The sequence below is a fragment of the Temnothorax americanus genome, unplaced genomic scaffold (assembly GCF_048541705.1).
Source record: "Temnothorax americanus isolate GAGA-0224 unplaced genomic scaffold, ASM4854170v1 Scaffold22, whole genome shotgun sequence".
Classification (NCBI taxonomy): domain Eukaryota; kingdom Metazoa; phylum Arthropoda; class Insecta; order Hymenoptera; family Formicidae; genus Temnothorax; species Temnothorax americanus.
The window spans coordinates 2,788,587-2,813,786 of record NW_027509360.1 but is presented as its reverse complement, the minus strand read 5'-3'; the positions used below and the strand labels follow the sequence as shown (position 1 = coordinate 2,813,786).

Sequence of the window (25,200 nt, the reverse complement as noted above, 5' to 3'; positions counted from 1 at the left end):
GTCGACGATGGCTCGTAACTCGACGACAATCTTTTCGGCAAAATCGTAGAAGCGTGATGAAATTTCTCGGCCGTGTATTTGTTGCCGTGTATCAGTTGACGCAGTATTTTAAATTAAAATTGCCGTCGTTGGTTTATGGCAAACGGGGTTTTTTTTATATCGAAAATACGAAACGACTGTAGTCGCGACAAAATGCATCGTCGGTGGGACGCGACGCCCGGCCGCTGCTTGTTTCAGCGAAACGTGAGTTTTCCTTCGCTGCGAGTCCACACTACTGCCAGGTCGTTATTTCGTGTCTCGTTTCGAGGATAAGAAAAGGAGAGGAAAGAAGAGGGCAAGAGAGAGAGCAAGAGAAAAAAAAAGAAATCAAGTGACTCGTGCAAAAACGAGCCGCTTGCTATTTTACCGCGCCGCGCCGAGAAAAAGGAGTTTGCAACGAGTTGCCGGCACCGCTTTCTCGTATCTTTACGGCCACGCCGGGGCAATCGAATTTAGGGGTAGAAAGCGAACGCCGACGAACGTGTGAGGGATTGCGTCCGAGAGTCGCGGCGGTCCTTTCGCGAAGCGAGGAAGTGCGGGAGAGCTACCGTAAAAGGGACGATTTTCTTTTAACGGGGAATAATTTTCTTGACCACCCTGTATAGGCACATCGTGTGATATATATGAAGCGACGTGCCGCACGCACACAGGCTAAGCGACAAAATGCGGAGCATGCGCTCGAGCACCCATGAGTGTACGACCGTGGCTTTCGGATTCAGTTTAACCCCCGGCCTCAGCAGGGGTAGAACGTGTTTCAGCACCGTCCAGCAACGTGGGTTTATCGTATCGTATACCATTGTTCGTCCCGGCGAAACTCGTTTCTCTTCATCACTTTTCTCTTTCTCTCTGCCCGTTACTCCGTTGCCATCAGAGTCGCGTAGAGTAGAACGAGTCAATGACGAATCAGGCGCGACGCCCAAATAGATATTCGTGTGTCTGGTCGAACAGTCGACGCGATGAGAGTATAAACGCTTAGAGGAGACTATAATTCGCGATTATCACATCTGAATGTCTGTCGACGTCCTGCGACGAGATTTCGCGAGTGAACGTTTTCTGCGGTCGACCGGCCAAAGGCGGCCCACCAAAGTATCCCGCGTCTCGACGAGACAGAGAGCGTCAGCGTGAGACGGAGTGAGATAAAAGGCAGTCATTTCCGCGTCTGCTATTGTGGTGCTGGTGGTGCTGGTTGATAGCAATAATAGTAGTAGTAGTGGGTTCTGTCGGTGGTGATAGCAGTGGTGGCACACGTGAACACTCGACGTGGAACTACAACGTGGAAAAATGCGGTGAACCACCATCCCCCGCTGTCCCGCTGCGCGCTACGAAGCATACCTCAAGCAGCTCGCCCATTCAGGTGAGTGCAAAAGATATTCCTTTTTCCGTACCCTTCTCAACGCCCCTTTCTCCTCGTGAGAGCATTTTTCTTCCCGTACCCGGGACGCGGCAATAATTACATACCAAAATGACATTGCTTCGACAAACACGCGATGATGCCTCTGCACGATCAACGAGCTCAATAGCATTCTCATCGCGCACATTTAGCGATAAATGTTATTACGTGATTCTGGTATAATATTATTATATATTAATATTAAATACAATTTATATATATATATATATAGAAAGAAAAACTCGTGCTCACAAATAGCTGCATTTGATATTAAATATACTTTGGTATTTTTTAATTGCGAATATAAAAGTTTTTACACAAGCAATTAAACTGAAACGAATATTTACATCCATTAACAAATATAAAATATGTTTAATATGTAACGTATATACATTTGACTTGCGCGATGTTGTAAATGAACACGTAGCTTTCAATTGCCACGTGTGGCATTTCACCGCGATTGTTTTTCGCGGAAAAATAATTACTATCGATGCCGAACACTATGAGGCAAGATGATAGTTCTTAAGGCACGCTTATAGACTAGATATAAAAATAGATAGAAAAATACGTTCAGCACATCAATGGTTAGCGAACGTTATAACGATCGATTTTGCCGAGGCGTGACTGTCGATTCAGGTCGTTGCGCGAGTATAGTATTTTTAACGACGGTACAATGAACTCTCGGGGTTCATAATGCACGAGGACCCCGATTAAAAGCTGGATTTTTCTGTATGTTCATACAAAACGTGCACGGTTACTTTCTAACTCGTGAATGAGGTCCATTCGCGCGTTTAACGGGCAATCCGATTATGTTTGAAGCCAGCGACGATCGATCGAGAACGATGATAATCTAAGCTTTCAGTTTGACGAGACTTTTCTCGTGAACGTCAAAAGCGATTGTATCAAAAATTTAAGTCGTAACTTTTCTCCAGTACTCCGAGGATTTAACTTCGAGCGTATTATTGTGTTTGTGATCTCAGCGTCAATCGAGTACTTGTTTAAAGTAATCCCTTCTTAGATACGTTGCACATAAACGACAAAGACAATTGTGTGTGTGCGTGAATTCATAGTAATTTATTACGGCTGTCTTAAGTCAACGGGAGAACATGATATATTTGATATTCCAATGAGCCGGTGCTTACGCCACATTGCCGTTATCATGTAATTTTATCGCGTAACCCCGAAGCACAGAACCTTTTAGTTGTTATCTCTTGACAGCGGATTTCGTTATCTGTTCTTAAGTACTTTAAACTTAGACTTTTATTTTTTCTCCGTCTCATAGAAGATGCTGATTTACCACAATCATATCTGTCTAAGATTTATATCGTGCATATATATGATAAATGGATATCTTTTGCACGCAAATGCAATGCAAGTGGAAAATACCGAGACACGCTAATACGTGGAGAGACAAGATTTTCGAACTAACACATTTTATATTTACCTGCTTTATTTGAATCCAGCTATGATAAATCTGCATAAAGCTTCGACTATCTCCGTTTAATATTTATGTATTATTACTAAGCATCGAAATTCGAAATTGCGTTTTTGCACCTGCGAAACGCGAATGCAAATAACGAATTTCGTTTATGCATTCAAACATATATGCATCTTCTTGAAAATAATGTACTTTGACGTTGATAGAATAACACAAATCAAATAAATTGTCAGGATAACATATCAATATAAACAGAAAGAAAGTAAGGAGTTAATCAAGAGTTAAAATAATAACACAAAACGCAGTGTATAAATATTGTTTTTTAATGGAATAATATCTAGAATAGTTATTCTTCGTAAAGAAAACAACTTTATACTCATGCTTAATTTGTATTTAGCTCGCCTTTAAAAGATATTATTTATACCACTCTTATTTTTTAAGTCCCTCAATTTAACTTTTGCTACTTCAACTTCCCGCTAATACTGTTTCGCACTCAGACGAGTATAGTTCGTTATGGCAGAAGATTAAAGCACGTGTGTATACGTATATGGTACAAATAACTGATCGTCAGTGGAGCATTTATGTTTCCACACCTAATTATGCTTCCCGTTTGCCTTGAGTGGTGGCTTACGAATATTCGAGGTATTAGCAAAGATTACGGAGGTGAGGTACGAGTTTGATCCACGAAAGTACGCACAGTACGCTCGTCTCCTGCCGCGTGCACAGGCGAACAAAGTACCAGGTGTACCGAGAATCCTCCGGCAATAAGTTACGGGAACTTTACTTCTCTGATCCCTCCGGCGCGGCGGTTTTCTACGGATACAACTATTTCAGTACTTGTCTAGCCTTCTTCACTTCAAGTGAAGGAAAACGTCATATTTCTATATCAATCCGTGACATGATAATGTTTTTTGATGATCTGAAATCAAATTTGAAGGCACGGTGCGAGTGGAATCGGCCAGGAATTTTATCGCAATTCGAAGTAATTCAGTTTTTTAGTTATTAGGTTATTAGATTTGTTGTCGCTACATATGTACATATATAACCTTATTTGAAAAATGATAGTATCAAATTATACTAAAAGACATTTTTAAAAACATTTAAAGCAACCATTAAAGCAAACATTTAAACGTTCAAAAGAATTAGGATGTCTTTTAAACGGTAGGAATGGAAGTAATAACTGCTATAATGAACTGTCCATGTATCTTTATAAAAAAATATATTAAAGTCCCGTTTTCTTCGTTTATGCTTGCCTTCTTTGTAATTATCATATTTATCATTTTATCAAAAACAATGTCCATCACTAATTGCCTTCAGGCGTGAGATTTCGCCCCAGGAAATTATACGTCTTGACTAGAGCCGAGGTTGTTATTGTGTTTCGAATGTGTTGTATTTGATAGGATTACCAATCGCTTTGATACATCGGATTATACAATAAATTTGCTTTATGCAGAGCGTGTCGTTTAAAGATACAATAATATCAAGAAATATTTGACAAATTTTAGCATCCCGCGAATTCCAATCGTAGTGACAAAAGAAAATTTGCAATTCGTTGGTATGTTAGAGTACATATATGAAACGTTATGAGATATTTTTGATCATTAGTGCAAGAGTACACAATTAATTTCGAATAATGGTCGTGCACAAGAATTATTCAAGAGTAAACGAATAGACAGATGTCATCTATGTTCGTTTTATTTCACTGTGTAGAATAAGCGCGTGTAGGCAGTATTTCCTCTCATGTCATCGACGACATTGATATCGATTGTGAGACCTACCTATATAATACACGTTCGGTATTTCTTCGATTACTGTCCGGTACTCAACGGAATAAATAAAAACATGCGACTTAAAGTCTTAAAGTCTAAAGTCTCTGCTCTTACATCGAATTTATTTATGATAGGTATTACTGAAACTTGAAGATAATTTTGTCATTATTGAAAATTTATACGATAATTTCACGCTATCTTTCATGCCGTCTTTCTCATATTTTATTTCGTACCTTTTCTAATTTAACCGTATCTTCATATTACTAATACGGGGTTTATTAATATAAGCAACTATCGAAGCAATATTATACTCGCTCATACAGCCGCTCAGCTGGGCAACTACAGCTCGCTTATCAATTCTCTCGGAACCCGAAATTCCAATAATTTCAATTAGACGGACAATTTTCGAAATTGCTGGTATTTCGGGTAATTTGAACCTAATAGCGAGATCTTGAATTATCTAAGATTTATTGATTAAAATATATTAGTTCGGATTAGTTATGTATTGAGAGGAGACGCAGAAAATACGCGAGAAATTGGTTAAGACACCTTTCTATACCTTTCATAGTTTGCTACCAGAGGAATATGATATTATTTCGGTGTATATGGCTTCTTCTAACATTTTCATTTTTAACTTTTTTGTCTTTTTTAAGTATCATTTTATTATTACTAACAGCGTTTTTTTAAAGGGTTACAATCTCGTTAAATGTCGCACAGATTAGTAACGCACATGTAGCCTCTCATACGCTTTACCCGCTAACTTCGCTGCACTCTCTGATGACATTAATCTCATCGACGCGGTGGTGATTACATCTAGCGATTATGATCGATGAAACATATTCGTCATGGCGGCTTAAGTGCGCACGGTGCCAGTTAGTCGCCATTAAATTCTCGCTTTAAACGTTTTACCTCTAGTTACAGTTTCGTTCTCGCGGAATATTGATTAATCTGTATTTATAGTCGCTATTATTTATAGCTGTTTTTTTATTTTTAACCGTAATATCGCGCGACTTTCTCCGTTTTACCTGCGATACTGTCATCGTACAGGACAAAAATACATAGCGGAACGGACACTGCGCGCTGTATACTTGAACTTCGATATAACGTGTATGCACATCGTTATGCGTTTACTCGCATGTTACTGGAATGAGAGTTAAAAAAAAAAAAACGGAAGGTGAATGGAAAACATTTTCTGGTGCACACATCGATTTGCACTTTCAGCAGATAATAAATATTATGCGAAGCTGATTCCTTAATATCTTTATGCTTGTTATATATTTGTTTTCTAACAATATGCTTTTACTAATGTCCGCAAATTACGCTCAAGATATTGAATTGAATTAGACGGAGCTATAATCGATAGATCGAAGCAACGTTTAACACGCCGAACCCTACATCCAAGCTCAAGTTTCGATCGTTAACGGCATTTTACGGCGTTTAACAAATGCCGGGGGCGCCGAACTGGCACGGTGACGTCGATGGTGCGGGTGCGACATTAATCTCATCGACAGGACGTTGAGGGTGATTATGGATGGTGGAGAGGCTCGTTCAGCGTCCCAATGGTGCGCAGTATGGCAACGTTATACGCCGTTTCGCCGGAGGGATTCGCGGCGCGGACGATAGCGTTTGCGAGAGAGGGACTGCGGCTCTCGACGGAGGGAACGAACCATGCTATGGAATTTCGAAAGAGAGAGAGTGAGCAAGAGAGAGAGAGAGAGAGGGAAACGTAGGAGAACATGCGTACGTGTGCGTTCCACACGTTGCGCTTGCACGCACGCTCTCAGCACACCGCAAATAGTTTCGGGAATCTCTAACATGTGTTGCGAAACGCGGTGATATGATTTAGGAATCGCTTCCTGCATATATGGGCCACATCCTGCCTGGGATTTGCTTGCCGCACGCAGCGGGCGTTGCGTCCCTTCGAAATGGTCCTCCGAAACGGCGCCATAGCACCAGCCACCACCGACGCCGCGTTCCGATGGCGTTACTCCGTGGCACGATAATGCTGGTTAAGATTTACCGAGCTTACGTGACTTCCATCCGCGAAATTAGGCCGATTCATCATATCTCGACTGAATGCTAAGAGAAAGGAAGAGAAAGAGAGAGGGGGGAGAGAAGGAAAATAGGGATATATATATATATATATATATATATATATATATATATATATATATGAGGAGAGGAGAGGCGAGAGGGAGAGAAATAGAGAGAATCGCCTCTGCTCTATTCAGAGAACTGCAATCGGTTGCGTTGACGTCTCTCACCGCAAGGCGGTATTCTGCTCACGGGACATATCGATCATCTTGTGATATATCACCTCCTTGCCATGGTGCTCTGCCTGTGATCGCCCCGGCGACTGAAGGAGGGTCTGGACGTCAGGCGCAATCGGCCCAATTATCATACGCGATAGGCTGGCGAACTCCCTTGATCGTGACGTTATCCTTCTTGTTATCGTTGTGAAGATCGGATCGTGTTACTTCTCGTTTCGCAATGATGTAATACGCATATTGATAGTCTCGTCCGCATTATTGAAAGGAATTTACACGTTGACGAAGGAACTCTGTGATAGAACGTAAAAATATTTCTACGTCAGTCATAAATAATGCGATATATTTGCGTGGATATTTAACATTCTGTAAAATGCGTGAGTAGTAAAAAGTGCGTAATATTTCACGGAAAAAAGCTAGTAAAAGACAATTGTTTACTGCACGTCACTGAGATTTTCCGCATGTTTAACGTCACATATTTTTTTAGCTACACCACGGACAATTCTTTTAAACCAGATTAAACGAATAATCTCTGCACTGGATCGATCGATCGATCAATCGGTCGATCGGCTCGGATGAAACCGCTAAATTAAGCCGATTTTAACCAATTTAAGCGTCAAAGCAGTTCGCTTATTTTCGGAGCCAGGTGATAAGACTGATAAGTCGCGTTCAAACAGGTTTCATCTTTTAAGAAGGATAAATTTTTGCGTCAGTCGAAAAAATATATTGAGGTATCGGTTTATATCGATTGACCAGTAAATTATTTCTAGTGTGATAAATTCGTGCATAAAAAGTTGCATACAAATTCTCATGCCAAATTTCGCTCGAGTATAATGTTATTATTCCATTCGCACGATTTTACCAAATGATTAGCGAACGAGCCGAAGCCGTGTGTTTGTACGTGCGCGTTAATTTCATTATCCGCGCTCCATGTTAAACTTTCGCGACGAGGACGCAATTGGTTTATATCGTGTTCTCCATCATTTGGGTCCTGCATTTTATTCCTTTGTTGCGTGCCGGACGATGGCTGTCGGCGAATACTCAGAAATTTTCTGCGCGTTAGTCGCGCCACAATGAAGTGCTATTAAAAAAAAAAACAGATTTTTGCTTGTCCGAGCGTAAATACTGTTGAATATTTGCGATAGAATGTCCATTCTCTCTGTCACAAAAAGCTACAGAGAGAAAAAGAGAGAGAAAGGGAAAACGTGTTTACGAAGTGAATAAACAGCTCTTTGATAATTTTGGAGATATTAAGTATTTGCTGAATTTCTCATATAATTCACATAATTTTTTTTTTTTTTATCTTTACGATTGTACACGATGATGAAAATAACGATGGGTTATGCATAATAGGAATACAAGAGCGTAAACGTTTGTTCACCTGCAAATCCGGCTGCTTTGTGTTTCTTTTATTACGCTGGCAATTTGTCGCGTAAATGTAAAATTTTTTGAATTATCTATGCTTATGCATACGCGACTAAAAATTATTATGCTTTTCTATTTTATTGCGAAGTCGCGGGCGTCGCGCTGATTTAGATTTATGACGACGGGGAGGCGTTTTTTCTCGTAGCTCAATAACGTCTTCTCGTTATCGACGTTCGACGACGATAATTAATGCCCTGAAAAGATAATGACGTTACGAACAGTCTAAACCTTCGCGAATACGGGCGGGCACTCACAACAACGCGTAACTCGCGGCTGTTGCATATTCATAAATAGACAGTAACGACAGTCGGAGAGGCTTCCGGCGGAGATCTAGTTTGTAGGATTCCCATGTTTGTTAACTCCTCTCTGCCGTTTATGTGCCAATAACCTGTACGTTTTGCCCCCGTGCAGTACCAAACGTCAATTAACGCGGTTGGTACACGCAATGTCGTCGCGGTAGAAAACTATCTCGAATCCGAGCGTACGGTGTATTAGCCATACTCGTTCTATTTTTTCGCTTGGACTGAGAAACGTGAAAGCTATGAGGAATACCGGAAATTTTTAGATGACTGCATTGAGGCACTTATTATTAATAGAATAAAATGAATAAATACTAACTGCAAAGAATCTTGTTAAAATATAATCGGGAAAAATCATTAACAATCATTAACAATTATTAACAGTTCGAGAAACAGTATCACAATATCGCGTATTATGTTATAAAATGATTTCTAAATACGTACAAGAAATAATATTTCAAAAACGTGATTCGCATACTAATTTGCATTAATTTCTATGTAGAATCAATTACTGAAACCAATTTATTGGAGCGCGATATATTTGGACAAATGCATGAAAAATATAATATATGCCTTTTACATCGTAATTGCATCTTTATCATATGTAATTACATGTATTTTTATAATTGTATTTTTTTTTGCCTAATGTTCTTACAAAATTATTATTATCCAGAATAATTACTCTCGTCTATTTCAACTTTCAATTTGTTACTTCCACGAAAATTTACTGTTATGCATCGAACTTGATCCGATTCGCACACAACGGCGATGGCGGCAAAATTGCCGAGATTAAATGTCAGTCGCAGCTCGGCCAAAAGCCAATTCCGCTTTTGCCGAACTCTCTTTGCACAAAGTACGAGCGGCCTATATACTAGCTCTCTTGCTGTCTTCCGAGCCCGCTGCGATCTCTCGACTAATCACGAGGTGAATCGCACAAGGGACCGGGGGAGCAACTTATTGGCGAGATAAAGAGAGAAAGAAAGTCGAAATTAGAGCCGTGGCTGTATCAAATCTAAGCTCCATGTACATCTACCCTATCATTTTCAGACGAACGTTACAGGATGTGCGAGCTTCATAGGCACGCACGGAACGAACGCGCCAGACCTCTCTTCGCGACGTCACTCTCTCGTGTTAGTACTCTGTCATTAACATTCCCTTCGTACCTCTTCTCGTACTTCCTTCTCATCTCTCTTCCGTTCGTTTATATTTTCCTGTTTCCGGCCTGCACCATCCATCCATCGCTTCTTCTAGACTTTAGCTCGTTAATCTTAGCCGCTTATCTTTACCTGTTTTCTCTCTCCCCCCTTCCTTCTCTCCTCTCTCTTTCACTCTCTCTCTCTTTCTCTCTCTCTCTCTCTCTCTTGCTCGTTCTATCACGTTATCTTCCTTCTAGCTCATCGACTTCAGTCTGTGTGACCCACTTTCGTACTTCTTGCGTTCCTTCCGCTTCTTTAATGTCTTCCTGATAAGTATTTTCTTCTTATTTATAAAACATCTGTTTTACAAACTGTTATTTTGTTTGCATCAATAAATACCAAAACTTTTACCGGTTTTAGCCTATATAACTTTGCAACAAATGTAAATTAATATTTGACGATTTGATAATAATAAGCTTTTGTGAATTTAATTGAAAACGACGAATCATTTATTTGGTAACTTGGCGCTTGGATCTAATTTTCTAACTTTCAATTCAATGTTATCTATAGTAGAAAAGTAAGTATGGTAAGAAAATTTATGAAACTGTCAAATAATCCGGTGAGAAGCAAGGAAGTTAATTATATAAATGACGTGAAAAAGTCGTTATCTCTGACGTATTCTTCAATTTCTTCGTGAACATCTTTTGTTTTCGCGTCGCACTCTCCGTATCGTATTATTTTATTCGTTCGCTTTGGGAGCAGCTTATCCCCGAGCGATAAGCTTCGCTTCGTCTCACTCTCTCCGGTCGCCCTTATTTCTCGGTTAGGTTCCTGCCTATACCTCTAGACGCGCGCTCGTTGCCGACGCTATTTCGTGCAACGCTCACTGCCGCAAAAACCAAGTCACCCGCCCGCCGCCACCGCCGCGACTGCTGCCTCTTATCCGCCTTGTCCGCCTTGTCCCAACATCGCCGCCGTTTATCGTAACTTCACGCTCCGTGAATGTACGTCACGGCCGCTTCGGGCTCGTTTTGTCGACGACGAAGCCTGTCCCGAAACGTCGAGATCCACGCGAGACTTCGCCGCGTCGCTTCGATCTTATCACAGTTTTCAAGACTATACAGCATTTTAATCGTGTGCGATTAAGTTTGGAGATTAGAGCAATCGATTGGCCATGTATCCTATCTGTAATCGCGTTAAGAAGAAAAATTGGACTGCCCTAAATAATCATTATGCGCGATAAGGTATCTTTGTTACTTATTAATTATAGGAAAACGGTAAATGAATTATTTATGTAGAATGGCGTATCATGTTTCTTAATATGTTTATACATATCTTATATCTAAATATATATAATTTATAGTATATCAAGTGATACAATACAATTCACTGTATTTTTCGAGAAATCTGAACAAATATCCATAAAGATAGGAAGAAAACGATAGATAACGAGGAACAGAAAGAAAAAGGGAAAAGTGGTGTCCTTAAGCCCTCCGATGTATCCCCCTAGGCAATTCGACGAACGCGACCGGCAAAACAGGTGCACGCTGAAAAATTCACCGACCGTTAAAGGTAGGGATGGAGAAAAGAGTAACCTGGGAGAAGGCTGAAGTGGTATCGGACGGCACGAAAGAAAAGCAAAAGCGAAATGCGAACGATGGGTACGGGAAAAAGGGATTTCACGGTATATTATTGGGGCACCTGCCGAAAAACGAACGAGGTGAGGATCGAGGGCGTTTGAAAAATATCCATCTTTCATTCGTCGTACATGAACGTGTCATTTTTGATATCACTTCTCCCTAGCTATCGATCGTTGCCGACCGCTTAGCGTTTCGCGCGAAATCGGGTTGCATAAATGTACCCGACACAACAATGCATCCGTTTTTAAGTACGAGTAAAGTCCGAGTGTTAGAGTGAGTATTTACGTGAGCGATACATAAGTGCGAGCAAATTCACTGCAAATCCAAATGTGTAATTTTTACACATTTAAGTGTGTAAAATCGTGTAGTCACTTTTTACGCATGCATTTGTACGCGTGTAATTTTTTTGACAAATGTGTAAAAATTACACGCCAAATGTGTAATTTTTATACATGTAAAGTGAAAAGTGTAATTTTTCAAAAAAATAACGCGTTATATACAAATGCGTAAAAAGTGACTACAGATTTTACACATTTAAATGTGCAAAAATTACACACTTGGATTTGCAGTGCATTCGGGCTAGCTATTATGCTTCGGAATATTGTTTGTTATACTTTGAAACTGTCTCGATAAAGTTGTTGCTTTGTTTATTAACATTTGACGCGATGTATGTGCAAAGTACGGGATTGAATCGCGTTGCTTTAGAATACAAACGTACTTGGAATATCTGATTCATACTGATACTAGGTAACTATAGAGTACACTTTGTCGAATATCACAGGTGTTATTCGCGACATACAATACGGAACATGTAATTCAAAACTACATGATAAAGCCACTGTAGAGTTGAAGTATATATCGTTATACATTTTAGACGAAACATATACTATTTAATTTCATGCATAGAATGAAAAGAGATTATGTCAAACTTGTTTAATAACGTTAGTATTCGCAACGTTAATAAATTTAACGTGCACATTCGGTATTGTTTGACCTTGTGATCTTTTGCGATAAGATGATCTGACTCAGGCTCTCGTGTGCTTAACGATTTATGTAATATGCGCGAGCTATTTTTATTATTAGGCTGCGCGGTAGTTCATAGGGTTTCATGGTTGACCTTCTCATGAAGTCAATACTGATGACATATTGAGGCAGCAGACTCTCTTTCAATCTCTCATGTTGCTTGATATAAATAAAACTCTTCTCTATTCTTGCATTCATATTTTTACAGTAACGCGGATCTGCTTTTAGTGCGTCTCGAAGTAGCCGACTAAGGAAACTCGTCGTGATAAACTTCTGTATCTATTACGAAGATGTAAATGCTACGGCGCACGATTTCTCTTATTGATAAACCAGTCTCGCTCAATAACGAGACTTTTCGTGTTCGCGAACGTGCACAGGCAGTTGTCGCATGGAGCGCTTGAAAAAGCATAGGCGCGCTTTTGGTGAAAGAGCCTGTGCACGATGTCGCGTCGCCGTATTTGTATGAAATAGCGAGAGATGAAAGGAGAGGCGGAAGGAATCGGTGGTACCGCGAAGAGCCTAGGCACATAAAGCAAGAGTGCCGTCAGGGACGCACTGACTAGACGCGCGGGATGTCTGTTTCGACGTTGCGAAAGAGATCGGCGGGAGGAGGACCGTCGCTGGCGAGAAGCTCCGCTACTCTCCGGCGTCCCTCCGCGCGCCTTCATCCTTTCATGTAGTACAGTGCCAGTCAAGCCTGCATTGTTTGAGTTATCACAATGGCGGAACAAAACCTCAACCGGGGGATCGAACTCCACTCCAAAGCCCAAGCGCTCTCTCTGTTGCCTTTCCCCTCGGCGGCAGAGGCGCCGCCGCCGCTTTCCCTCCCTCCGTACCCCTTCATGTTCACCAACTCACCATGCTACCCCACGGTTCTGGTCTTCTCCTGTTCTCCCTCTGCGCTGGATCCGCAAACAACAAAACTAACCCCGAGCGTGGCACTGCCGCGTGGCGCGCATTTTGCTCTTTTCTCTCTTTCTCTCTGTTTTCTCTTCCCGCATTCTCTCTCTTTTTCTCTTACTACCTCGTTTCCCGCAACCCCTTTCCCCGGTTCCCGGACGCTCCCACCTCTTTCGTCGCTGTTCGCGGTAGAAGCTGCCGCTTTTTGAAATGCAAGTACCAGTCGTGGAACAAAAGGCAAAGGTTGCGGCGGTGCAAGATGAGTCCATTGTGTTGGCGTGAGCGCGCATATACGTCGATGTTTTTCGAATTGCGATGCTAGCTCCGTGTTCCTTGGTACGCGAGATAAATGTTCGCATTGTGGTGAATCGCTCACGAAGGTACCTATAGGAAGAGGTTTAGGTTTAATTGATTGTATGGAAAAGTTGTCTACTGCTAATATTCATTAAAATTTACGAGGTAACATGGATTCTGTTAACATACTCTGGGAAAAATAAAGACGGTTATAACCCACTTTGGGTTATATCCAAATTATTTGGATATTGTAATCGTAATTAACATTTTGGTTAGTGCCCCTTAAGTGAAAATTATTTTTGTGTAATTGAATATCGACAGAACTAATTGAGAGAATTGACTAATATAACTTAAAAGTCTTTGAAATAGAATTGCTAATTATATGATTTTTAATTACGCGTAATCGGGGGCCCCAAAGTGGGTTATATTTTTCCCAGAGATAATAAATACATAATAAAATTCCATAACTTTTTTAAAAATTGGACAATATAATTAATCTTTACGTTCATCTAGACCTAGAAAATTACAACGATTAAAACGTATAATAATAGAATACTGCAATGAATGTATTCAACTACCTCATATTTGTTTCGATAATTTCGTTTGTGATTAAAATTTTAAACGTTTTAGCTTTAACGATGAACTAATAACATTTTTCTTTTTAATTTAGGTAAATCACATAACAATTTTCTATTTTCGAATTTTTGTCAGCGAATATTAAAACTTGATTACACGATTGATATGCGCTCCTTTGTTCTAATTCCCATATATGACTTTTATCGTCACAATTGATTACCGCTTTATAAATTTAGCACATCAATTTTACTCTTTACAAAACGTTTAAGAGAAAGGACTTTCCTTTGTTACATATATGAATATCGTTCAGTGGTTTTCGTTTGCTAATATATTAATCCCTGAGGCGTATAATATATTATTACATTGTTGTACAGAGTATAAGACACGCAAAATGTAATAACGGCTGCCTTTGATCGTTATTATAAATGGCAATAATTTAATGTTAAAATTTCATTGTCAATTACGTTACATTGTAGCTTAATGTACATAAATAGTAGTGGTATGTATTGAATTTTGTTCGCTCACTTTAAATTTATTATTCTATTATTTACTTAAAAAAGTTACTGTTACTTGAAATAAGCATAAATGAAGGATGTGCAAAATTTGTATTTTTTAAAAGTCGAAGATTGCATTGTCTTATACTATGCGAAAAATCGGAATATATCCTATCTTGCAGTGCTTCTTAGACGTGACATGTATTTTATTTGTTCTGGTTAAAGTAATATACCTCCGTCCAATAAGAGATCATATTTGATCAAACATAAATAACGATAGGGCACAGAGCCGCAACAAGGTGTTCGCGTTAAAAATTATTTTTATTCAATAGATAGATTTAATAGATTTTATTTTTTAATAGATATTGTCCAACGCTTAAAAATAAAAATAATTAACGCGGACATCTTGTTGCGGCTCTGTCATATCGTTATTTATGTTTGATCAATCATGATCTCTCGTTGGACGGAGTAAGGTGCGCGCGAATCCGTACCCTCTCGTGCTCATTATCACGAGAGACAAGAGTTCTTTTCGTCTGTGTTCTATCTATTACTCGCTGCTTTATCGCAACGAACTTCATTGATCTGTTCTTCTGCTTTCTGCGCACCGCCCTCTGCCTTTTTTGCCGATCTTCTTTATCACCGCGGTCCTGTTTTTCTTACGGTTTTTACTCCTCTTACAATCATCTTTTTTTTTACATCTTTTTGTGACTTTGACTGCTCGCGCTCGACGTAGTTTCAGCGAACATTTTATATTATTTTTTTTTCTTTGTTTTACTTTTTATCTCATTTTTTATCCGCTGTTCTGGTCTCTTGGATGACCACACATCGTCCGATTCTTTTACGAGGAAACAGAATTTTCCCTCGTCACCTTCGCTCGATTCCTCGTTATTATTTCATAATGACGCTGTAGTTTTTTGACACGCGATATATATGTACACTGAATATATACATATCATCACGTAGTTTCTGAAACTGAAAGATTTTGTACGTTTTACATACATGATATAAAATATTTTTGCTAGATTTTGCTTTTACTTCGAAATACTGTCAATTTATCATATTAATCACGCACGTACGATCGCGGTATAGATTTGTACCTTGAACTCGGTAGGCAACTTGGAACTAAGCATATTAATCTACAGATATATATAGAGAGCGTACGGGCTCGGAAATTAATTTCAAACAATTGGCACGAAATTCGTGCGGAGCGGTTATGAGACGATAGCTTTGTCTTTCGAAGAAATTCTAAATCGATTCGAGCCATCGCCCTCGAGTAAGACAATGCATTTTTTTTCCGAACGTGCTAAATATCGCACGAACGATATTATTCATATATCGAATGATTTCGGGAATTTGAATTGATCTCGTTCGTAAAACACAGTGCTGTTGTTAAAATTTTTTTATTAGAATTTTCCTTTTACAGCTACATTTTTAATTCTATTGTAAAATATAGCTGAGTTTTTATTCAAAAGATAACGTGAATAGGAACAAATTTTGCAACGAAAATTGCAGTTCTGAGAGTAGCTGTGAGTAATCGACTGAACGTCTAAATTAGTGGCCAAATTTTCAGGCGTCACAAATTTGCGCACACGTTTGCGACTAAATCTCGAGATCGATTATACTCGGAAATTGTATTGCGGATAGGATACGGAAACGTTGTACCCTCTATTGGTTTCTGGTATAATAGTCAGCCAAGTTGAAGAAGAATATGATTTTTTCTTTACATGGAGCATTTTCTTTGAAGTGTGACGTATCGATTGCAACGATTTTACTAATGTGCCCTAACTTAAATTCAGGGTATTCTACATTATTTCTAGCCATTTCCACTATGGATTTTTGTGTCATGAGTAGTATATCTGGCATAGTTTTTACTCCTTGAGGATCACCTAGATCATCGCTCATTTCACGTGATTTTCATGGAGTAACCGCATAATAAAAATCTTACAGAGAGATTTTCTTTCATCCTCTCTCTCCTCTTTCTCTCAAAATTACTTTTCTAGTAATTATTATTTAAAAATTAAAGTTAAGAATTCTGCAAGAACAGATCCCATATTGTTCGTGTAACACAATCTGCAGTCACTTAAAATAGTATTTTATATTGTATTGTATTTTTATTTATGTTACAATTTACGATATACTGAATTGTTTATTAAAATATCAAATTATATTTTGAAGCATTTTCTGTTGGGTCATTTGTGTTCATATTGTTTTACGTTTTACGTTTTAGCTTACAACACGTGATTACATCTGGGGAAATATGATCATTATTTTGACGAGCGCCAATTGTATCATTAAAGTATATAATTGATACTACTCTTTATCGAGTATACTTAATTATTCAAGAACCTAGGGAAGGTATAACGATTTTATGACAATCGTACATTGAAAGAATTTAAATATTGAAATACACAGCAAATTAAATATCTGTTATATATCTATCATATATATCATATGTAAGCAAATACAAATTAAATTTCAGAGCACATTAAATTATGCACTACTTCCATTGCCTCTGTGGCCGTCTGAACGACATTTATTGAATAGAAACCGACAATTTAAAACGTATTGAGCGACGAATCAATTTTTTATTGTGTGATAATCGTGCGATAAATCCAGGATTTTGAAAATATACGAATAAAAAGATGAAATTTTTTCTTCTACTTTTTCTCTTTCATGTGCACATTTTTCTGTAAATTTTTCTCCATTACGAACGTTTCAAAGTATGAGATTTTTAGCAATCAAATTGAATTATTTTTGTCGGAGATAAAGACAGAGTCAATCGTGCAATATAATAATTTAAAAGTATGTTACAATAAATTTACAAATACGTACTTTATATCATATATACGGACGCTGTAGCTGCGCTGGAGCGAATCATATCTATTTTGTCGTAGCTGTATTGCCTGAACCACTTGAGCTTCATGATGGATACTCATTCAGGGATATCGAAAAAATACGCGCACTAATCAACATGATATGACGATCGTCTGATTGCTCGTTCGACATTTCCGATACTCAACTATACAAGCGATAAACTTCGAACGTTGACATATGTGGCATACGCGACGATCGTCATTTCGCTGGACACGCGGGATAGATGCGACAAGCACGAATTACGCACAGTTGATTACCGTTGGATATACCATTATTTGAGCCGTTCTTACGGCATTGCAAACCAGAACACGGCAACCGTATTTTGAATTATTGTCCAACAAAATTTGCAATGCAAAGCAGAATAAAATTGTACACCGGCAATTACGTGCAACAACAAAATGTAATGTTACTCCTTTGCTTTGCAAATAGCTCAATCACCCTTCGATGATCCTGATGGTTTACCGCACATTGCGTGGCACGTTCGCACGCGCTCCTGTGCATCTCGTGGAATTGTCAATGTTGTAATATCATGTGGAAGCACCTGCGACCACACGAAGCTCGGCTATAATGCGCCTTGTAATCTCAAGAGTCAAGCTCTACATCATCGAGATCGTCACGAACGGAAACTCAGGATTGCACGTGGATTATCGATACACATTGGGTTTTTTTTTGCGTCACGTGCGGATAGTCGATCCGTCACCAATATCAAATTTATCGCCATCATGCCCGTTTACTAACGTAATTTATCTCGCGACGGTAACGGCCTTTCTCGTACATAAATCAGTGCCGATTGATTCGATCGTTCATTGCGCCGTTCATCTCGCGCTAGTTCACGCGAAGTTCGCATTTCAATAACTTGAGGAGTAAACACAGTAACAATGTCAGTAAAGAACAGTTCACTTTTAGAGTTGTTTTGATGTTTGGAACTTTTAATGGAATCTTAATGATAAACGCGTGATGTGATTGATCTATGCGTTTGATCTATGAAAGTCATGTAAATTATTGTATAAGTTGAGATTAAAAAAGATTTTCGGACTAAATGTATACACGCACACACATCGATATTGTGATATCGTCGAAATAAATAAATCTTGAACATTCTTTTATAATTTAAAATAATATAAGATGAGTCAAGAGACAGTAGAGTCAATAATAAGCAGCTGATTTGTATAGGTGAACATTTTGATATTTTTCTAATTTTCTAACTTTAACGGTGCGAACAAAAAACTCACAATGACATAACGTTCATCGAAATATCATGGTAGCTTTGTCGTGAAATCTGCAACGATCATCTACGAAGCCAATTGTCACTCGTAATCAGGCGAATTATTTTCGATTTTCCATCAGCGGAGTTGATAAAATGAATATAGTGTGCGTAATATGTAGTGATTTACTGGCACCATCCGACGATGTTTTCCACACACCGTGTGTGTGAACATATTTTTCACTTCGCGTGCTTAATACAGTGGCTATAGAAAGATCAAAGACCTGCCCAATGTCGGGACAGGACAACCGAACAGACGATACGCAGGATATATTTCAATTTTTCAGACAGCGACAATATCGCAGAAGATGCTGCATCACTGCAGAACAGAATTGACAGCTTGACTTTTCAACTAAAGTTGAGAGATGAAAATCTCAACAAACTCACAGAGGAAAATGGAAAATTGAAGACGCAGACAGCTGGCTTAAGACAGGAAGTACGAAATGTTGAAAGTGAAATGAAAGACAAGAATAGTGCAATTCTTGCGCTTAAGGAACAGATCAAGTTTTACAAACAGTAATGTTCGGATGCGAACAATTACAGGAAAGAGAATGAACATCTGAAGAAAAATCTTCAACATTTGAAAAACGTACAGAGTCTTATAGATAGTTCTAGACGTGAGGTGGATGATAAAATAATGATGACGAGTGATCCTTCCAAACTTACAACACACATAGCAGTATTAAAAAGGGAATTGAAACACATGTCTCTAACAAGAGCAGAGAGGTCAGAGAGAAATATAAAAAATTACAGCAAGAATACACGCGTGCCTCTACAGAAAACAAGGTTTTAACAGAGTCAAGAGAGAGTAGAAATCACGTAATTTTAGAATGTACCATGATTATTTCCGAAGCCCTCTTGAGACCATCACTGAAAAATCCCGTAAGTTGTGTAATACCGAGGCGACGCTTCTCTTCTCTCGCGGGTCTGCTTAAGTAATCACGCTCAGTCCACTGTTTCATCCCTCGTTCCCTTTGTTCCGCACCTCGACTTTCTTTACCGCGCTCTCCCAGCGTCGGTAGAACGTGCAAAATGGAATTTGCTGGCGTTAAGTCGGAGTGCTTACGGTGCTTTATTTCTTCACGCCCCCGCACCGCCTTTTCTTCCCTTGCGCGTTGCACGACGAACGACCTCTCTTCGTTAGCCGCTGATTATTCGGCTCGTTACCATTGGCATTCTCTTACCTACCTCTCCCCTCTTCGCCTTCTTTCTTTCTGAGATAAGGGCGCGCGGCTCGTAAAATTAGCAGTCGCCGTTTACGAGTTTTTCGGTGGGGATACCGCACAAATAAATTGAATTTACGTGAGCGTGGACGCTATCCTGCGGCCTCCTCTCTGTGTTCCGACACGAGAAAACAATACCGGAGATAAAAGGAAAAAAAGGAGGGAAAAAAAGGCAAACGTATTGTTTTTCGCGAAGCACGATTTAATACAAGAACCAACGTGTAATAAAAATTGAAAAGCACGATTAAACGAAGGCATTGGATAACAGTTTTTTTTTTAAAACGACTTTTCGCTAATTTGTAAGAATTTTTAATGATTATCTGTCCAACAATAAAAGCGATGGTTAATTTTCCATGAGAAAATCGAGTAAGAATAGAAAAAAACGTTGGATCAATAAGGAGCTCTCTCTCTCTCTCTCTCTCTCTCTCTCTCTCTCTCTCTCTCTTTCTCTCTCTCTCCCCCCTCTCTCTCTCCCTTTTTCTTTCCCTCCCTCTCTCCCTTTCTCTCTCTCTCCCTCTCTCCTTTTTTCTCCCTCTCTCTCCCCCCTCTCTCTCTCCTGTTGATCCCGTTGCGCGTACATATGTAATCGATAACGAGCAACTCAACGGACCGTGGATGCGCTTATACGCTTATATGACCAAGACGACGTAGAGAAATTGGCGGCGGCAACGAGGTTGAGGGGGATAGGAAGGTGACTCGAGGCGGCTCGATGGCGGAAAATGTGTAGGTTCCTCGTGTCTGTGGGAGGTAATGGGTGGTCTGGCAAGTCTACTGCCGATAGAATAAAGTTGTCAGCTACGGCCCGAGACATCCCGTCCGAACCGCCTCGTAAATCTCTTGAAAGTTTCGCCGAGGAGGGTCGTTTTTTCGGCATTTTTGCATCCTTCGCCTGTCTACATACATGCATTCTCGAGACAACGCTTATCAACTATTACGTCGAGCCACACACACTCTCGATTTTGACTACCGCTATTGGTGCACATTATTGATCTACTTGCGTAGAGAAACAGGAGGCACAGTTGCTTGCGACGTTCAATTTTGTTCCGAGACGATAGATTTTTCAATGGAGCGACAAATTTTATCTTCTAAACATTCTTTGGTTGGATAATTAAATTGTGTATGTTTTCAAGCGGTGCATGGTTTTTTTTCAGCACAATTCATGCAGCCGGTGTATTTTTTCATGTTATTTATGCTTGTCTTCCTCAGTTATTGATCATCGGCCCATTTGTGTGTTCCAGTTAACGCGCGGCAATTATTAGGATGATATGCTAACGAACGATGATTGACAAACGGTACTAATTAACGTTCCCAGCATTGCTTTATGGAGCAGCTATCTTTGATATCGAAAGCAATTCGAAATAATTCTGCTTTCGAATTCCTGTTGCATGCTTCACATTGCCGATCTCTCGATAATGCGGACGAAATCTATTATCCAATTTCACGCGATAGTAACGTATAATGCGCGCGATTTTACTTACCAGTGGTATTGCCAGCCTAAATCGGTATTCCTGTTGTCGCATAAGGGATCGCCGCTTTGCGGACTAACGACCGCAGCCATTGCGGTCCATGATGTTTTGCTTGACTTCCTAAGGAGAGTCCGTAAATCACGGCTAAACGGGTTGCGATCCACGGTCGTTATACCAAATTTTCGCATAATAGACACACGGGACCGTGTACCGCTAAATTTATACCAGTCATTACAAACACCATGGTTTATGCAGTTTCTGCGTCGCGTGCTAATTGAAACAAAAAATTCCGCTCCTAGTATGAGTGGTATTATTCTCGAGTAAAAGCCGTTAATCGCGACTATAGCTTCGCCTCGAAAACATTTACGATGCTTACTTGGCGAAATTAATTGACATCCTTCATAAACGTTGCGCGAGATATTTTCAAGAATAATTACTTGATGTATAATAGGGTGAAATTTTTAGTATGTATTTTTCGCGCATGTATTTTTATGTTAACTGTTATCAGAATATCGAGATAGCCGCAGCAACGTTATTCAAACGCATAAAACAGTAGACATCTCTGCATTCAACGCAACCTTATTTTTTATCTTAAGCAGTAACTGGAGGAGTTGCAATTCGCGTTGGAAAAGTAGCTCCAGAGTAATACTGATGCTCCGTAAGGTTCCCAGCTAATGTAAGAACGACATAACTCCGGAGTTATCTCTCACTTGCTCCTCGTGGCGTCAGGAAATACGTTTCTTTGCCGGGATCTTGCTCAACGGTATTAGGAAGAATTACCACCGTTCTTGTCCCCGAAGAGCGTAGATTATTCTATTCCGTGCTCAGTGAGAGACTCGGAAAGACTCATTTCATCCGAGCGTGAAGTCCCTTTCCTTTCTCACCGTTAAATCTTCAGCTAAGTTACGCGAAGCGCGCTTTGGCACCTTACCCGGGTAATTCAGCAGCCATGTCATTTGAAGTGAAATTCTAATCGCGAGTGGTGTTCGCACCAACGAAACGTCCGCGAATCAACGGACCTGAACATGTTCGCTAGCGCTGACAAACATGTTCGAGATATACGTACCAAATATCACCGCACTAACGCCGTTGTTGAAGGGTCGCAACATTGTACGGTCGACCTTCTCTCTGTGTGTGTTCCGTCCTCTTCCTTCCTCCTTCTCTCTCTCTCTTCCCTTTTGTTACGCCGCAATGCTCGGTCAAGTGATGTGCCATGTGCGTCGTTAAGGGCACTTCCTGAGTGCGCCCCTGTTTCAACGCCCACCCTCTTTGTCGCTATACGGAGATACAATTTGTTTTCAGATAAATGTGGGTGCATCGTATACAATGTAATAATACGACATACAAAATTAGAAAGTCTCTAAGAGGTTCAAACGCGTAACTAAAAATAAGATAATTTAACTTCCATATTAGATATCGTAAAAGAATAATGTAGCAAATAATATGACTACTTGCTACTTTTATACATCGGCACATTTCTGCATATTGTTAACTCAGCAACAGCAGTATTTCCTATCATTAGTATTCTCCTTTTCAGTATTTATATTAATAACTTTATCCCGCGGTGAGATACGTGGCAATGTATCCATTTACGGAGACAATTGTGTACAAAATCTGAGTCTTATGTCAACTGCGAGTTAAGATTAATTATGCGCTGCAAAAAAGCTCAAGCGAAATACGACTGTTGCCGACGGATGGTGCCAAGCGCGAAGAAACCTTAACATTTATTGCCGACGAATACAGTGGTGCGGCGCGAGAAAAAAAGCCGGCGCGGAATATTATTATACTGCATCATAGTCACTCGCAAGGCGCGGAGAAAAATGCTTTTGCATCTGCGGCTGACTAACGTTGGGATATAAGTAATGGTTGCGCGAATTTCCTGCGGGGCGATGTGTTACCGGTATGTTTCCCGCGGACTCCGGCGGCGATACGCCAGTTTCTTATTGCCTCGGAAGCCGCTGGCTTTTATTGCGAGCAAAAAGTGCATATCAAAAGGGGAAAACCACAAACGAGTAACATCGCCAACGTTATAAACGCCCGCGCTCACGTGGGACGTCAAATACTCTTACAATTGTTAGATAGCGCCGCGTCGACGAACGAAACGTTCACCTCGAATTATTTGTCCGTCCACTTGAAACCACTTTTACGAGTCCTTCGCAGAGCGGTTTAACGACGATAATTATAAGAGGGAACTCTCAAGTGCCCGGCAGATACCTGTGTTCTCGGAAGGAGCATCGTGAACAATGAAATCAAATGGTTCAGTCGCGTGAACATTTGTACAATAAGCTGAGAAAAACGATGGAATTCTCCGGGTCGAATGACAATACAATTCTAACGGTGAAATTTCCGTTGTTCAAAACGTCCAATCTCAATTGGAAAAATTGGTTTCTTCCTTTACTTGATCTTATTTCATTATTTTATCATTATATTACTTCTCTAATCCACGATATTACAGAGATATCAGGAGCGACGTAATTTAATTGTAGTTGGAGGTAGATATCAATATCTTTTTGTCTTTCTAAAAAACGGTACCGAGAACATTTTGCATTTAACAATGGAAAAATTGTCATAAAGAGGAACTTGTGATTTTTTTATGTAATCTTTCGTGTAATTGTGCTCATTATCGGTAAATATAGGTTGTCACACAACAGTCAAGATCAGTATAAACATTCTAAACAAGAACGGATGAAATATCGCGTTGCTAATAAAAAATCGATACGTTTCATTACCAAAAATTGCTGGTTCTCTATATTTCGCTGGTCCAATCGCGAGGTAAAACGTAAAACTGATCGCGACAATAAAGAGCTAACGGTAACGGCAACGTCGCGCGATATTCTGCCGAGGGTAAAGTCCGCGCTCCATTATCATCCCCTAAATCACACCGGTAACGTTTTTGGAACGGTCGTAACTCCGGACTCTGATGTTTTTGGCCTCATTAGTAGCCGTCTCTTGGCTTGATGCGCTACATGGAGGAGGGTCCCGTTAGGCCAAGAGGGAGCTGAAGGACCTCGCCGGCGAGATGGTTGGGAGAGGCGAGAGGGTGGGTGGAGTGGAAGGAGCTAACAGTGGCTGCGATTAATATTCCCCGGTTCTACCGAGAGAGAACCTTCTCCCCCCCGCACCTCGTGTCTTCGCCCCTGTGCCAAGCCTTCTCCCGTGTGTTTGCGCTTTGAGTCACAATCACCGACAACGTCGACGCCTACGTCATCGCTACATCTTTTGAGCCCCGTGTTATGTGTAATATCACGCTGAATCGGAAGCACTTTGCGGCGTGACAGCGATTAATTAACGAACACGTAGCTGTCGTTTCTCGCTCTCTCCTTCACTCTCAACAATTAAGTGAGCTTCAATATATTACGAAGACATTTACAGGGCTATATCAAATGCGACAGGATAGATTAGGATTAGGCTAGAAAATTGTATAGGTAATTGCTAAATTAAAGAACTCTTATAATAAAGTTTAATATCTTTACGCAGCAAGTTTAATTTATTTAGCATAGTTATATTTATATCACAATTATCGTTTTCTCACAAATTGAAACTGTTATGCTCAAATGTTAATAGTTATTAGCGTTTGATATAAAGCTTTTCAAAATAATTGTGGCGAAAGGTTATCTTATTTTGATGAATTTACATGATTGATTACGCGGCGTCAAATTATTGCCTGCTTTAAATAGTGATAC

The 25,200-nt window shown here is 39.9% G+C and overlaps 1 protein-coding gene and 1 pseudogene across 4 annotated transcripts in view; both read left to right on the top strand.

The window, feature by feature from the left end:
* Positions 1-25,200, top strand: part of Lar (tyrosine-protein phosphatase Lar) — a 399,840-nt gene that overhangs the window by 18,447 nt on the left and 356,193 nt on the right. For 2 of the 4 annotated variants that reach the window (XM_077407377.1, XM_077407372.1), the window contains exon 1: positions 775-1,393. The exons of the other annotated variants lie outside the window; for them this stretch is intronic. The gene's annotated coding sequence lies outside the window, so the exon portion shown is untranslated. Of the gene's footprint in view, positions 1-774; positions 1,394-25,200 lie in introns of those variants that run through there. 4 annotated transcript variants of the gene reach the window in all.
* On the top strand, positions 18,691-19,767 carry LOC143898178 (uncharacterized; annotated as a pseudogene).